This window comes from Chinchilla lanigera, unplaced genomic scaffold, assembly GCF_000276665.1.
Source record: "Chinchilla lanigera isolate Chin_1 unplaced genomic scaffold, ChiLan1.0 scaffold00003, whole genome shotgun sequence".
Lineage (NCBI taxonomy): Eukaryota > Metazoa > Chordata > Mammalia > Rodentia > Chinchillidae > Chinchilla > Chinchilla lanigera.
Genome location: NW_004955404.1, coordinates 27,931,901 through 27,950,212, shown reverse-complemented (window position 1 = coordinate 27,950,212; position 18,312 = coordinate 27,931,901).

The window sequence follows — 18,312 nt, the reverse complement described above, 5'->3', positions numbered from 1 at the left end:
CAATGCTACAATATATTACTTTTCCATGAGGAAGTATTCCATACTATTTCTGATGAGAAAATATATAATGAGAATTATCTACCTTTTGAACAAATCATTCAAATCTTCAAACTGTAGTGTGTATGAAGGTCACCCAAGTGATTGTTTAAAAATGCAGATTCCTGGGCCCCACCTTATAAAATGCTTGGTGACCGGGCAGAATGGATCTAAGTATGTGTTTGTAAGAAAACAGTTGTTGATTCCAATGTACTTGGCTATAGACTTTACTTTAAGAGACACTGTTCTCAGATATTTCAGAACAAGGAGCTTAGCTCTGTTGCTGAGGAGCTTAGAGTCTGGAGGTTTGAAGGATACTGTGGAAATGTGTCCTTAAATGGAGAATGTTACACCTAGACATATGGCAAAAGTGCCTAGGATACAAAAACTATGAGGAAGAAATACTTGAAAAATTTGACTTTTTCATACCCTGCCCCAAGTAGGAAAGGGGACCCTCTAGAGAAATTGGTTCAGATAGTGATGGAGTGATGAGAGTTTTAGAGGTAGGAGTGGTAGGATATTTCCCCCTTTACCCCTGCTGGGGTTATTTAATGATCTGGCTCCATTATTATTCTTATAAAAGAGCAGGACAAGCTAAAACTGCTCTATGGAAATAAAGTTATTCACCAGCTCATTTACACTTGTTCTGTTCTTCAAGTCTTTTCATAATTGTGCTGTGAGGATACTTTGGAAATGAAGTGACTCCAATCATCGGGCACTTTTTAACTCCTCAGGATAAATTGCTCATTTCCCTAGAAGAATAGGTGTGGGGCTATTCATAATGTCTATATTAACATAATTTATGTAGAGCCTACTTTAAAATTAGGTCATGTAGTTAATTGTTTCTATTTACGCTTGGCTTTAGTTAGTGACATGAGAATGTATGGGAAACTGCCTAGTCCGGAATCTGGCAGGTGTTAAGTACTTATATCCAACTGCCCTTGGATAACTTGCAACCACCTCAAACTCGACATAAGCTACATTGCTCCGTCTTTTCTGCCTCTTCTCTGGTTGTTCTCACACCAACCAGTTATTCAAGTGTAAACTTCTGTTCCATCCTGGAAGTCTCTGTCTGTCCTTCTCCCCTCCAAATCTTATTGATTTGATTCCCAAATGTCTTTTAAATCACCCACTCCATTAATTTGTTGCTATTGGAACACAGCAATGAACCAGCCAGCTGAGTCCTATATGAAATTTCTAGGCAGGTTGCACGTGTTCAAAGATCTTGGTACACACAAGTAACAATGAAGGGGAAGCAGAGGACAAGGGGCTCCTTAAGCCAGGTTATGAATTCTGGAGTTTTATTCTAAGAACAATAGGAAGAGTTTGAAGAGTTTCAATTATGGGCATGACACTATCATATTTGTGTTTTATACCAAATAATTCCCCTCATTTACCATAAGATCTGGTCACAGACACTTGTGTTTAGGGGTATCACTACCTTTCCCAGCTGTGATATCTATCGCGTTTCCCAGCGTCCTTGCTCTTTCATCATCGTCACAAACACTGCTCCCCATTGCAACCAAATAAGGGGACCAGAACAAACAGCAACCCTGGAAATCTGATTGTATGCTCTCCTATTTCAAATATTGCGGTGATTTGCCAGTGCCTTTGGGATAAAATCCAAATCCCTCGAAAGGGGTCCCAACCTTAAGGCTAACGTTTGCCTTGCCGTCCGCTTCTCACCACTTCCGCTCTCCAGCTGCGCCGAACATCTTTCTGTTACTCTAAGCCCTGCAGTCTGCAGTCTCTTTCACCCTGATCATCCTGTTTTTCATGCCTGGGCTTCAACCTTGCCCAGCTCTGTTTGGGGTGGGTAATTTCACAAGCTTCACTTTCCTCAAGGTGGCTTTCTCTAACCCTGGAGTGTGTGAGCTCCCTGCTAACAATCACTACCTTTCCCAGCTGTGATATCTATCGCGTTTCTCTGCTAGATTGAAGCTCGATCAGTGCCTGTCCTGGTTATTTCATTAACTACAGATCCTTGCTTGACACCTGGCAAGGTCTTAGCACATCCCTAAAGAATAAATGAACGAGCAGTCCCTTTTATCTCCCCTCTAAGAGGACACTGGAGAGAAGGAGTATGTCAACAGTGACGTACTTGTTCTGAGTTTAGATGACAAATTTTCGTCTTATAAGTAATGTTGAGAATAAAGCTAAATGGGTTAAATTTTAGGTAGAGATGTAGGATCTGATAGATTAGACAAGCAAGAAGGATAGACATAGGGAAATTATGCTATTCTAAATGAGCAATGCTATGTCATTGTTGTATAGGCTCAATTTAATATGTTGCATAAGGTTTTTATATGATACTCTTTATTCTTTTCATAATCATACTGATAAACAATTGAGAAATGATTTACATTTTATAGTCATTTTAACACATGACCTTATTGTCCCAACAACCCTATATTATTATCCAGCTATGAATTAGGAAATGGAGGCCTAGCATCGGCAACTCCGCAGTGGTAAGTGGCAGACCGAGACTTGAATCCATGTCCTGACCTCAACCCCATCCTCTTGTGCAATATCACATTCCTCCCCTAAGTATCTGAAAGCAAAATCAAAATTCTGTGGGTTAGTTACTCCTCGGTACAGTTTCATGCATACCCTTATTTAATGCATTCAAAGTTGAAAATAAGTAGGAGAAAAAAGAAAATGAAAGGGAAGATGACTGCTGTGGCCAGGAATTGAACCAGTTTTTGAAATACTTGCCTGCAGAAGGGGCAGCGGCTGTGTGACCAGTGTGCCATGTCCGGTTGAGATTCTCAGCAAGCAGGCTGACTACCCAAGGAGAAAGGTTTCCCACTGCTGTCAGAGTTTGCACATATAATAGTCCATCGGGGGGCTAGGATATAGCTCAGTGGCATAAGTACCTGCCTGGCAAGTGCAAGGTCATGAGTTTGATCCCCGGTACCACAAAAAAAAAAAAAAAAAAAAGGTCCATCAGTTAACAGTGATGACAAAATCCTTCAAGGCATTTACAAAGACTAAAAGGAAGATTGAAAAAAAAATGAAAACAAAAGGAAATAAAGCCCTGATGAGCCTTCTCATTTATTAGGGCATGAGTAAACCCTTAAAATCTCGACCAACATGATAACAGGTAAGATTTATTCATAAACAGATGACTTTAACAAAGGATCTAGTGTTCTCAACCTTGCCTGCATACTAGACTTACCTGAGAAACTTCATAAATTTAGGTGTCTGTTCTGAAGCCTGAACCATTAAATCAGATTTCTGAAGGTAGAGTCCAGGCATCCACTGTTAAAACTGTAGCTGTCAAAACTTCCTAGATAATTTTGGTGTTCAGGTAAAAATTACAATGTGAGTAATACATCCTGGAATATTCTCCTTTTGCTAATGCAACAGGAGTTATCCTAGTCTTAGTTTTATGACTGATGGTGCAATGTTTCTATTTCAAGGGATGCTGGAGAATTCTCCAAATATTGACCCCAAAATTCATTTAAATCTGTATTAATTAAATGAGCACATTCCAACTAATAAGATCCACTAGCGCACCCATGAAAGCCTAGCACAGGGCTAAGTGCTTTATCTCAGCTATTTCATTGAAACTATCAGAAGTCTCATAACCATGAAGTTTCATTTTAGTCTGTTTGATGGTAAATAAACTGAGGTTCAGATAATTATATTACCTGTCTAAAGTCACATGACTGGCAAAGCGTGGCTGAGACTGCTGTGGTTTGAATGTGGTGTGTCCTCTGAATTCACATTGAAACATAATCGCTATGATGGTACTGGAAAGTGAGGCCTATGGGAGGTGGCAGGGTACGAGAGCTCCTCCCCTTGATTCAGTTAGTACCTTTATGCAAAGGTCTTGCTGCAGTGGGTCCACTCTTTTGCTCTTGAGCCCTCTGAGAACACAGCGTTTTCTCATATGGAGGATGCAGTGTCCAGGCGCCATCTTGGAAGCTGAGATTTTTCCTCACTGGACGACTGAACCTGCTAATATTTGAGATTGGATGTCCAGCTTCCAGAACTCAGAAAAGTACATTTATGTTCTTTACAAATTGCACAGTCTCAGATATTCTTTGTTTTTTGAGAGACAGTCTTGCTGTGTATTCCAGGCTGCCTGCCCTTGAGCTCACTATGTAGCCCCGACTGGCCTTGAACTCATGGCAATCTTCCAGCCTCAGCTTCTGAGTGCTGGAATTACGGGTGTGCATCACCACACCTGACAGCCCCAGATATTTTGCTAGAGCAACACAAATGAACTGAGGCACAGGCAGAATTGGAACTTGTGTGCCTGATTACAGTGACTGGCCTCGAAAAATCTAAACCATCTTCTATACTTACTGAGCAAGAAATGTTAAATAATAAACCGTGTATCTAAAAAGGTTGGAATTTACTGAGACTCATGCTGTAGAGTACTATAGGTTTAAGTTTTATTTCTAGTACTGCCTTAAAGACCTACAAAAATTTAATTATTTTGCTTCAGTTTTTAAACTAAAAATGGATAATGACACTGTTCAAAAACTATGTGTTTTTTCATGCATATTTGTCCGTGTTACCAAATGCAAGTAACTTAAAAGGATATTTAGTGAAAAATAAATTTCCTTCTTGGTTTTCTTCCTCAGCCACACTGTTCCTCCGAGGCAGGGGCATGGGTATTTCATAGTTTAGTGAGGAGAATGGGATGACCGACGTCTTGGTCTCTTTCTTGTCATTGGAAAAGAACATATGACACTGTAACATTACAGGGGAGTTTATCTTGGCTCATAGTTTCAGTCCATGGATGGCAAATTCAGATGCAGAAACAGCATTGTGAGGGGTCTGCTGGAGGAATGTCATGGTGTCCAGGACACAGAGAGAAGGGGCAAGCTGGGATGGCAGAGGCACCCTTCCAGGTCACGCCTCCGGTGCTGCACCTCGAGCCAGTCCTACCTCCGAACAGCAAGCCAGCTATGGTCCCCTATAGTCCAGTCTCATGAGATCTTGGGGGCCATTTTAGATCCAAACCATAACAACCGTCATTGACTTAAACACTTCAAGATTAATCTCTTGGAGCTGGGGAACAGATCAACAAAATTGGTTTGTTAGTGAAACAGAAAAAAAGCAAGAGCGTTTGCCGTGGCTTACATGTTTTGTCACTTATTTAATAAAATTCCATTTCCTATGAATGGAAATTTTAAAGTTTTTGGTAACACAAACACTGCTGCAGTGAAGATCTTTCTGTCCATCAAGAGATGAGTGGATAAAGAAAGTGTGGCATTTAGGTACAATGGAGTACTACTCTGCCATAAAGAAGAATAAACTTTGTAGGAAAATGGGTGCACCTTGACACCATAGTGTTAAGTGAAATAAGTCAGCATTTTTCTTTTATATGAAAAAAACAAAATATAAATAAAGAGCAGCATAAGAGTTAGATAATAAATAAGGAGATAGATCTTCTGCAAAAGGGAAGAGGACAAAGAGATGGAGGGGAGGTGGAGGGCAAAAAGAGAAGAGGCTAGGAAAAGAATTAAGATGCATCATGTACATGTACCAGCTCTCCATGAGGAGTGTATTATATATTGCAAACATGTAGTACTAAAAAATAAAAGTTGAAAAATATCATTTTGCACTTTTACAAATATATCCATAGGATAAATTCTAGGAAGTGAAACATATGGGTCAGAAGCATGTACATTTAAATTTTGATAGATATTACCAATTGTTTTCCACAGAGGCTGGACCACTCACACTTCCATCGGTAGCAATGCAGTGTCCTGGTCTCTATGTTTGCCATCACAGAATATTATCAAATTTTGGTCTTTTCTAATCTCCTAGGAGACAAAGGGGAAACTTAGTGTTTAAAAATCCATTGAAGATCTTTTCAAATTTTAAAAAGATGTTCATTTTATTTTTCTGTGACATGTCTGTTTTTATCCCTTCTTACTTTTTAATTTTTTCATATTGATACCTTGAAGCTCTGATATCAGAAAAATGAGACATTTTTGGCACTTATTGAAAATGCTATTTTCATTTGGTCTTGATATTTTGACCATCTAGGGTTTTTTTTGTTTGCTTTTTAGCACATAAAATGACTACATTTTTTTTCTTTTTGGTTTTTTTGGAAGCAGGATCTTGTTATGTAGTTCAGCCTGGCCTCAAACTTGCAGTGATCCTCCTGCCTCAGCCTACTGAGTGCTGGGACTACAAGTGCGTGCCATCACACCTGGCAGAATGACTGAATTTTGTAGCACTATTAGAGAGAACTTTTCTGCTCAAAGATTAAATTTTTTTCAATGCTTTTTAAAATGTTTTATATTAAAATATTTGACCATCTGGCATCTCTTTAATGTAAGTTATCAAGTAAAAAATCCAAGTTGTCTTTCTCCTAGGTGGCTACCCACTTGCACCCATACATTTTGTTGAACACTCTTTTACCAACTGATTTATAATGTCACATACATACATTTATTTATATGGTCTCATTTTGGTGGCCTTGAACCCCTGGCAATCCTCCTGCCTCAGTTTCCTGAGTAGGTGGGAATATGGGTACATGTTACTGGTTTGAGGCGTCACTTTTTAAAATTATTAAATACTTTTAAATTTATTTCTGCAATTTGCATTTCATTCTGTTGATCTCTTCATTTGCTTATGATAATACCATACTACTTGTAAGAGTATAGCTTTATAATTGAGTTAATATATAGCAGGGTGAGTCTCCCCTGACAATCATTATTTCAAAAATTTTGTATTTTTGCTGTTTCACTTTTAAATTTTCTTTGCTTTTTATCAAATTAAAATACATGTATATTATTGTTAGAATTAAATTGAATTTGAGAGCTAAATTGCTGAGGCAGGGTTCAAGCTTGTAATCCTCTTGCCCCAGTTTCCCAGGATGCTGGGATTACAGGTGTGCACCACCATGCTCAGCTCAGTTTTTGTTTTTTAACTATGAAATGTTTGCTTCTCTTTCTCAAGAGAAATTTAGCATTAGGAAATACTGAAAGTGTAATTTTTTTTTTTTTTTTTGTCTTTAGATTTGGTTGCCTGAACTTTGTGACTGAAATTATAATGGAAAGCAAAGCCGTTTTGCTCTCAGGAATCCTTGTATGTAGTTGGTCCTGAAAGTTTGCGTTGAGACAAATCATAGCAATAGAAAATCTTTTTATCCTAAGGGACTTGGCCGGCAAGGAGAACTGTAAACACCAACGAAAACAGTCCAGGCTGTTTCGCAGCAATGTTTGCAGTTCTCCTAGCATACGATGGCAGTCTGTTTCCTAAGGATTAGCACACTTTGTAATGGCCTCAGTCCCCCAGTAGCGACGGCGAGGTCACCCAGTTCAGGTGTCTCCACGGCGAGCAGCACGTTCCCATTCGTAAGCAGCCTCGTTCTCACGCCAGCATTCAAAAGGGCAACCTGGGCAAATACGTACTCACTTGTTTAAATCAAATCTTACATTCTGCAGGTGAAACCTGAATCTTTTTGAAATCAAGTCCCCAGGGAATAAAAACATCCTTATCAATGTTGGGCATGTGCTAGAATCACAGTGTCTTTGTTTGGAGAAATACACAGATCATGGCCAAATACCCCTTTTGGTTTGGAAGGAGCCACTGTGCAAATCTTATGAAATAGCTCTAAGTTCTCTGCGTGCTCTGACTTGCTGTGAAATTAAGAACTTCCTCTTACAGCTATCCAGACTTTCTTGATTCCTCATGTCTTGAAGTTTGAAGAGTCTCTGCTTCTCAGAGATGTAATTTAAAATGCTATACATTATACTTGAGACTTCATTGAAATTCTTTCTTTTTGCAGCACATAGGCCAACAGTTTTACTTTTCTCTTTTTAAATTTTAATTGTATTTATTTATTTATTTATTTTGGCTTTTAAAGACAAGGTCTCGATGTATAGTTCAGGCTGGCTTTGAACTCATTTGTAGTCCAGGCTGGCCTTGAACTCACAGCAGTCCTCCTGCCTCAGCCTCCCGAGTGCTGGGATTACAGGCGTGTGCCACCACCCCTGGCTGTTTTTCTGTTTTTACATGAACATATAAAAACACTGATTACATTGAGAGATGAAAAGCAAATTAAAGGTTAGTGATAAATTAACCTTATTTTTGTGCAGATATTTAACTCAGTAAAAAAAAAATCCTGAATGTGTATACTATGTATACTAGATTCTTATTTCTTGCTGTATATCTGCACAGCGCAAATCAAGTCCCGTGTCTGCATTAGAAGTCCAAGTGAGTGTCATATGCCAGGAGAAATGGGGATACATTGACTGCTCTTAACATGTTTGATGCTTTCCAACTTTGGGGAACGCATTGTATGACCTGCCCATTAACTTGGCCAGTCCAAAGTGTTTTTCAGGTTATTTTGATTTTTTTAAGGGGCATACTCCTGGAAGAATCAGGCAGGACCAACAGTTTTGATGACTTAGTCTCAAGTCCTACATAAAACAGGGTAATGGGATAGAGCAGGTGGAGGGTGGATTACAACTTTAGTTAGTGCATTCAGGGAAGGGCAGTGATACCTGAACAGACAGGGTTCTCCAGAGGAAGTTAGTCCCATGAAGATCTGGGAGCCAGGTTTCCAGGCAGGAATAAGTTATGGCAAAGATCCTAAGGTAAAGTCAAGCTGAGTGCATTCAAAGGACAGGGCGTGGGGAACCTGGGGAACCAAAGTGAGCGCCATTGAAGACATTCAACAGGAGCTGTGACGTGCAGCTTATGACATGTCTGCTGGAGATCCTTATGGCCTGGTATGCATGCTCTTGTCTTGTTCCCTCCCCTTGTGTTTGGGCCAGACTTACTTTTTTCTAACAGCATATGGGAAGAGTGAAGAAACGTCATTTCTGAGGTTAGACTGTGAAAAACTGACTTTTTGATTGCGTTCTCTGTCTTTCTCTTCGGCTCTTTTTGGCTCGCTGTGGTGAAGCAAGCTGCAATGTTTTGAGCCGCCCTTTGGAGCGATCCATGTAGTAAGTAACTAGAGTGGCCTTTGACCAGTAACTAATGTATAACTGACACTCTCAGACTAACTGCCTTTAGTGGAGTAAAGCCCTGGAAGACGGTCCTCCCCCGGCCAGCTCTGAGATGACTTGGGTCTCTGGCTAAACCCTTGGATGTGGCTGGAGAAAAGCCCTGAAACAGAGAACGCACCCAGGTCACCCACGAATCCTTACTGACAGAAACCATGAGATTAAAAATGCTGTTTCAAAGTCACCAAGTATTAGAGTGCTTTACGAAGCATCGGCAAATTAGTAAGTAACATGGGCAGAAAGGGCTGGATCATCCTGAGATTTATAGGCTGGGATAAGGAGTTGGATTCTTGCACAGCGAGTTCCTTGTTGCAAGGTCACTGTGATTACTATGTGGGGAACGGACAGCGCAGAGACAGAAGTGGAAGTGGGAAAGCAACTAGGAGGCTCTGAGAAATGCCAACGTTTGCACATAGCGCTGTTACAACTAGATGTAGGGGATAAGCGCAGCAGATTTACAGTTGACTTCCGCAGTTTTGGCTTGATCAACTGAACAGATACAGGTGCCTTTTGCAAAGATAACAAAGGTTGGGAAAGAGTTAGTTTTGGGCGGAGATGGGAATATTTATGTTGGAGATATGGTGTTCCTGGGGAGATGTAAATGGGAAGAGGTCAAAGGTTCAGAGGTGTAAGTCTGAGGATGGGTGGGACAGTTCTTTGGGAGAATCTCTTTAAGTAAATACTCAGAAGGCTCTTGAGAAAGGGTCATCTGAGGAGAAAGCAAGATGCTCTCATTCAGTCAAAAGAAAAGAGGTTAGAGAGGGGGGCGCTGGTAATCCTGTCAATAGCATCTTGTCTTCTAGCTTAGTCCACATGCTTTAGGGTAAGGGGGAAATATAACAGACTTAAGAAACACTCTGAAATAAAATCTTCGTTCACTGAATCATCATTCATCACCTCTGGTGCCATTCGTTCTGAAGGTACGGGAAATGGAGGTCTTAGCAAAGGCATGAACCTTTATGAGATGAGGCACCCCTGACTTGGATATAGCTGGGTCTTAGCAATGATGAGGGTGATAATAACCACTTCTTTGGTTACAGAGATGTAGCCATTTTTTAACCTTAATTGTCATAGTAATGATCATAGGGAAAGAGGAAGAAAGTAAAGATAGCAGATGCCTGATTTCTGGGGATTTTACTTAGGTATTTGGAAGGGATTGTATTTTAGTCAGTTGGGATGGATTTGGTAAATACTTTATCAGACTTTATCAGATGGATTTGGTAAATACTTTATCAGATTTTTACCTGTAGATTATGTTGGTTGAAAAACAGTGGTTATGATAGAAGGGTCATTTAAAAGCACTTCTATAATTGTTGGGAAATTGCTGAGGATGTTAGCTTTTGAGGCCCACAAGGTAAAAATATAAATTATCTTTACTATTTTAGCCAAGAAATTGATGTGTTTTACATTTTTAAACTTTAAGTTCAAAGGACCAACGTAAGTGATCATGTTTCCTATTTTACTGTTTTCACAGATAAATTTTTACTATTATGTTGACACTTATAGTTGAAGTATTTTCTTTCTCCTTGATTATTAGCTTTTATTCTGTAACTTCATTTTTCATCTTATATCTTTTACTATATATCTTTTCAAGATTTTCCTGTTGGTTTTAAGAAAAACGAGGAGTTTTAGGTAGAAAAATTGAATTATAAATGTCCTTAATATTTTTATGTTCTCTAAAACAACTAGTTTCTCCCCTATATTCTAACTCTATTTTTAAATGCCTCCCATTTCTAAGTAGAAAAAAATTAGATAAAATTATTAAATTGAGTTCTTTTTTGTCTTTGACCCACCCCTGAACCCCCCACTCCAAATATCTTTGAGCTTTTGGAGAACTGAGTGCTATTAGAAAAATTACCCAGCTTGCCAGGCATTAGAGCTGAGTAGAAGAAAGAGATGAAAAGAAGTTTTGAACTAGAAATATTAGGCTAAAATATTTGCTCTAATACACTTAGGACAACAATTTCCATTAATGTGATGTTAATATCTATTTTTTTCAAATTATTCTTTTGTTTTAAAAGTTTCTTGGCGTAGCATGTCGCTGCTTTCCTTAAATATCGCATTCATTATTTCTGGAATGGGTGATGAATTAATCAGCAATTTTGTCATGGAAAAAAACTGAAATTTTAGATGTGGTAAAATGAAATTACTAAATCGGCAATAAGAGAGATTTGTATTACATTATGTCACTAATTCAGAAATATGTCCTAATCTTTACTATTTTTGTATTGAAACAATTAATATAATGTACATATAACGTACTTTGACATTTAGAAAAACCGATGAAAATTGAGCAGTCTACAAAGAGCTTCTCTTATTAAAATTAATTGATGTTTGGGAATTGCTTTGTTTGGTACTCCCAAACTTAACCAGGAGGGCTTAATTCGGGTGAATTTGTCACTGCCTAATGGTGCTAAGATGAGTTCTCCACTGCCTAAAAATCAGGCATTGACCACATATTGACGTCTTTTGGGATATTATTTTTTGGAGAGGAACACTGGCCACTGGAATTTGCAATCTGGCATTATCACTCCATGCTCACTTACCAGAGGGAAAACTTGTCCATCAACTTATGTGGTAGAATTAGAACTTTAAAAAGCAACATGATTATACAGTATCATTCTTTCTTTAATATATATATACCCCAATTTTTATTAGATGAAGGTATTTAGCATACTTACTGAGTCTGTTAGTCTCTTATGATACCAAAACACCTGAGGCTGCATACTTTATACAGGAAAGAGGTTTATTTTGGTTTACTTTTCTAGGAGTCCAAGGCTGAGGTTGCAACTTATGATGGTCTTCTTGCTGGCAGAATCGTAAGGTGGTGCACATGCAAAGATTCAGGGAGTATGCTCGTGTGAGCCTGAGTGTCCACTGGTCCCTCTCTCTCTCCTCCTATATAATGCCAGGTGAGCCCTTCCCTGATGACTCTAATCCTAATTAATCCCCAAAGGCACCACCTCTAAACACCAAGTCTGATCAAGTTTCCATCCTATTACTACTTCACAGTGGGATTAGATATCAACATAAGCCTTGGGAGGGACAACGCATATTTAAATCACAACACATACATTGCTATTTCTGATCTTAATGATAGTCTGTTTATTAGTTACCCGAATATTAGATGATTGACCCAATATCGATGTCACCTTTTGTAGGTTTTATCTGCTGTCATACTAAACAATTTGAACAGAAACTACCCCTGTAACCAAGAATGTATGTAAAGTAGAAGAGGGCTGCATATACTATTCTAAAATACCAACATTTAATAAAATTAGAAGGGTTTATTTTCTTAGGTGAATGCTGATTTCAAATAGCATTATAAAATAGCACCATATTAGGTAAAGAGTAAGATGTTTATATATTTCAACCTAGCATCTAAAAGAATACCCACCATAGAGTACAGCCTCACTGTAAATTGATTTTTGTTGTTGTTGTTGTTTTTTCCAGTACCGGGAATCGAACTCACAACCTCGCCCTTGCTGGCAGGCGCTGTGCTGGTGAGCTAAATCCCCAGCTCCATAAATTAATATGTTTGAATTGAAACTTTTGAAGGAGAAAACAAGAAGTTTGGGTTACGGATGGCATTTCTTTCATAAGAGGCATTAACCTTTGCAAGACCTTTTGTTACATTATTGTTTTTTCTAACATTGCATCATTATAACAGAGCAATAACTAAAATCCTTTTCTTTATATAAATCCTAAAATACATAATTTTATATATTTTTTCATATATTTGCATGGTTCTTTCAGTGTTAAAAGATTAAGTTAGGCACATTAAAGTTTCAAAGAGCTTGTTGGAGCAAATAGTGATTCCTGAAGTGGGCAGCTCCAGACTGCGCGGAGTGCGAGGCTCTGCAGAAGGGCCTTGAGGGGAAGGCTTTCCCAAGGCAAATGTGGAAACAAATCAAACAAAATACTTGATTGGTTAAGTGGAGCAGGGGCCTTCTTTGGATCATTCCAATAAAAAGCCCCTAGGTAGAAGTTAATTGGCAGTTTCTGAGTGGCTAAACTTGCGTTTCAGTTAATTGTTTACTGAGTTGAGCGTTGGTTCGCTTGTATAGGAACGGAGGTGCAGGAGCGACCTTGGCCTGATGGCCCCCCAGTTAACTGCATCTACTTCTAAAGAGGAGGGTACCTAGGCTCATAGGAATGAAGTGAATTGCTGGATTCTACAAATCCATATCCCAGTGTCTGTGACCTTTCCCAATACTACAAAACCTTGCAATTATTTATGGTCTTTTGCAGCCAGATAAGTTAGCAGTTTATCTATAATTCACAAGCAAAGAAGGGGGAGGATAGAAAAGTGTGAGCCCTTCTGAAATCAATCCAATTATATGGCATAAAAGCCTTGGGCAGTGAAATACCTTGGACCCACCCTGGATATAGGAAGAGAGAAAAAAGACCAAAGGGATGTAAAGAATTTAAGAGATTTACCCGAAGGTGGGGAAGTGATTCTGATGAAATGGCATCTGAAAACCACATTTGTTCTGGAAGCCTGAGACCAGGAAAGATGTAGACATTTTCTTGGAAAAAGTTCAGACAAGAAGTCAGGAAGATGATGGGGAGGAGGGTTGAAGGGACTGACTTGGGAGGCCCGGTTAAAGGAATTAAATAGGTTCACTTTGGCTTAGAGACAGCAAAGATAGGCCTTGATAACCATCTGCAATTACTTGGGTGTCTAAATACCAAGGACGGTAAAGTGCTACTTGGGGTGGAACAAAGGATTATAATTACATGAAAATTAAGGCAATGAAAAGAAACCTGAATATGAAGCAATTCTCATTTAGGAGAACATTCAAGGCAGTTCTATTATAAACATCATGGCTTCAAAGGACACTTCACAATAGACAAAAACTACAGAACACCATTTATTGCCTAAAAAATAATCTCATGTGAATGTTGCAAGTTATACTGAGCTTGAATTCAGATATTATCTAAACCCAGTTCTTCAAGCCTGCTCTTAAGCAGTTTCCACTCTCATTCAGCTGGGCACCAAAGACTCCTCAGTTTATTCCTGACCTGAGAGTGACCCAAGGCGATGGGAAAAGCACTGGATGTTTTCTCCAGGACAGAAGGTCGGTGACTCAGCAGACATGTGACAAGGTCGGTGCTGGGCTGTGGTTGCACAGGGCCATGGCTTATTGTGTCCATGAAGAAGAAGGAACTATGAATGTTAAGCTCATCCTTTGTCCTTGATTTGGTTAACCTTGATCTTTTTCTTCGATGTGGTCCTTGGCTTTTCTATTATAGAGTACAGTCTTTAGCAATTTGTGCATTGTATTCTGCCTCTGTTAGCTGGTCAGAAGATTCTCATATTCTTTAAATATTTTATTACTTATAAAGTATTATGAAATGGTGTGTCAGATTCCTAATATACAGTTATTTTCACCTATGCCTGTGGAGCCTGGATGTTGATTTATCTTTGTGAAGAATCTTAGAGATCAACAGTACCTCTTTTTGTGGTGAAGCCTTCGCTTCTTTTTCTTTAATATTCAAATTCTGTGAATTGATACTTTTTAGAATACAGTAAAAATCACGGAAAAAGTTAAAATCTTCTAAGACACACAAAATGCGAACCCTATTTTATTTATTTTTAGATTTAACAGGGAAAATATATGCTGTAAATTGTTATAAAACTCCTAAACACTCATTAGATATGATTTTGCTTTATTCTGCCATTTCCTGGTCACGTTGCCTTGGTCAACACGTTGAGGCACCAAGTTACCCAGACTGGGTTTCAATTTGCAGTCTTCCTGCTGTAACCTCTTGAGTAGCTGGGATTATAGAGCACCATCATGCCCAGATTTGAACTATTAATTTGCCAGGTTTTTTTTTTTTTTTTTTTTTTTTTTTTAGGAATTTCTATTACATTTCACTAGTCAACCAAACCTAAAAGCTAGGGAGCCATTGGTATATATCATAAGAAGTTATATGTGTCAGGATAACTCTGAGCCTTTTCTAGCATTTCTGGCATTGACCCCTTCCACTGGATGCTGACATAGTCCCCTTCTCCAGTGTCTTAGTTACTTTTCTCTTGTTGCTGAAACTAAATACCTGGCACCAAAGGTTAAAGGTGGAAAAGTTTATTTAGCTCACAGTTTGTAGAGGTTTCACTCCATTATCAGCTGGGTCCTAGGCTGGCACTTTTAAGAGGGGCAAAGTTCATGGCAGTGGAAGACAGCAAGAGCAACAAGAGAGAGAGAAACATGCCTCCTGTCCTTTATATTGTATCCAGTCTACCGAGATTAGGGAGGTACTAATCCAATCAGTGGAGTGATCCAGCAGTCATCCACCCTTAATCCCAGCGCCCTTAATCCCAGCATTGCACAAAGAATCAATCACACACTGTAGATTGAGCCACCTCAGAAAAAGCCCTATGACCACATAAAGCTTTGGGAGGAAATCTAGACACAAACCATAACACCTAGGCTGGTACATAATTCTTCAAAATTCATATATTATGTCTTTCCCAAGATGTGGGCAATTCTCTTTGATAAGTAATTATCAAAACATCAGATGGGTGAAAAATGGGGGCTGGGTAGTTTTAGAGCCTCAAAAAGTCTCACAAGGCATTCTCATACACATTCCAGCTTCAAATGAGAATAGTGACTCTCTCCACAGGGGTAGTTAGTAGGGACTAAGGAATTCTGAGGTTGAGATGTAGGTAGCACAGGCGCTAATAGCATGCTAAGTACCTACAGATAGTTGGGGAAATAATAAACTAGAAGCAATTCAAGCGATATGTAGGTCATCCGCTTAGGGAGCACTAGCACCATGGCTTGAAGTACCAGAAATTCACCACCGTTAAGATTAGGCAAAAAAAGAGTATGATTAGCTTTCAATAAGCAGGAATCTGCAAAGCTATTGAACTATCTAAAAAGGATATAGTGAGTTGATTTCACTTGACTATTTCTCAGATTTTCTGTTTCAAAGATCTGGCAAATCTTAAAATGTCTTCTGTTTCCAGGATCCTAGACACGTATCCTGAAATTGTACTTCTGGCTCTTCTGAGGCCTCCCCAGTGGACTATGTGCCTTTTTTTTCTTTTTATTTGTTTATATTTGTGCATTCATTCATTGAGTGCTTTCTTTTATCCCACAAATGTATCAGTCTTTTAATGTAAAAGATGATATTAACAAAAGGAGAGGACTGACATATCTTGTGATTCTGTGACATGACAAGCAGTACATACATGCAAAAGAAACCTCAAACACCATTCTAGATTAGTTGATAACTTAGAAACATGAGACTGTCTGGACAGTATTGTATATGCAGTTTAATCTTTCATCTTTTCTTTAGCACACAATTATTTATTAGGGTCCCCCTGCCTCACTAGTTCAAAACTTTGAAAAGCATTTGAGAAAATGACTCCGATATGGCTAAAAATAATACAGATACTTGAAATAGAACCATCTAAGCTCACAGTAAAGCAGGCTCCTGGGTTTGAGATTCAGACAGACTTGAGTCCCGATTCCTTCCTTCTTTGTTACTTACCAGCTCCATGACGGGGCAAGTTACAGTTTCTTGAGCTCCTGTTTCTTATCTTTAAAATGGAGGGAATTTTGCCTCCTTGAAGACTGCTATAAGGTTTAGATGAGAATCGACTGAAAGGTAGTTAATACTGTGCCGAATATGGAAAAGATGTTGTTAAGATTGTGTTTCCCTTCCTTCCCCTAAGTAGGATTTTAGAATTTGTCCATGTTGATGAGACACTTCCACTGAAATGGCAACTGTGAAGTCCATATCTCCTTGAACAAGTAATAGCAGAAGCAGGTTTGTGCCTCAGGAGGTAACAAAATCCATGTTTCTCTTTCACTTAGAGAATAGTTTTTTGACCCCAAATGGAATCATTTGATTTATATCTTAATAGTAGTTTTTAAAAACAATCTTTTTATTGGTTTTATTAAGATCACTTTTAAGTGCCACAAAAATACAATTAGTTGTATTAAAATTGGACTAATTTTTAAGTTAATTTGATTGTTGTTCCTGAGTCCCATAGCACAAGGGTCCTCAACGCCCTGCACAGGTTGTGGGCTGTTAGGAACTGGCTACACAGCAGGAGGTACATAGCAGGCAATCCAGGAAAACTTCATCTGTGTTTACTGCCAATCCTCATGGCTCAAATTAGCACCTGAACTTGCCTTCCCGTCAGATTAGCTCGCAGCAGCATTAGATTCCCATAGGAGTGTGAGCCCTACTGTGAACTGTACACATAAGGGATCTAGGTTGGGTGCTCCTTATGAGAATCTAATGCCTGATGATCCGAGGTGGAGCTGAGGCAATGATGCTAGCTCTGGGGAATGTAATTATTACATATTATAAACATATACTAATAAGAAAAAGAACTAAAAAGTCCATGTACTGCATCCCCATCCCCCAGTCAATGGGAAAATTGTCTCCCCCAAAATGAGTCCTTGATTCCCAAAAAGGTGAGGATTACTGTTGTAGCAAATTTGCCCTTTACCCACTTTTGGCAGGCCCTTTCTTCACACAGAAGATAATAATCATATTCCAACAACTGTTTTTAGGATAATATAATGAGTATTTGTTTTCATATCAATTTGCCATTTTAAAATCCTCAGTCACTGAATGTTGAGACTTGTCCAATCACATATTTATCTTTTTTCTTTTGTGTGCTTATATTCAAAAAGATAATTTTTAATCTACTTATTCTCAGTAAGCTCAGAACGTAATGGCAACTGTTGTGATATGCTTCTCTTCTTTCTGAGGAAGACTTAATTAGGTTTCCTCTCAGTATCACAAGCTCTGAAACAGACAAGAGCAACAGATATTGGTGCATATTAGTTGCTTTAACAGAATGATTTTAAATGGTATAACTGAAACTTTTATTAAAATAAATAATAAAAAAGTCACAAAACAAGAAAAGTTTCTGAGGGCTGGGGATATAGCTCAGTGGCAGAAGTGCCTGCCTGGCAAGCACAAGGTCTTGAGTTTGATTCCTGGTACCAAAAAAAAAAAAAAAAAAAAAAAAAAGAGCATGGGATATAATTCTCAGAGACTATTATGATTAATATTTTAGAAGAAAGGCATATCACATTTTTATGGTTAATCTTTTCATGTTATGCAGTTTTCCCATTTGGTAGGAATGTGAGCAATTTGATGTTGCAGTTTTTTATCTTGAGATATAGTTGAACAGGAGTAAAGCAGAAAGACCTCTCCATAGTAGCATTATTCACAATAGCTAAAAGGTGGAAGCAACCCAAGCGTCCACTGATGAGTAAACACAGTGCAAAGTATACATACAGCATAGTATGCAGCCCTACAT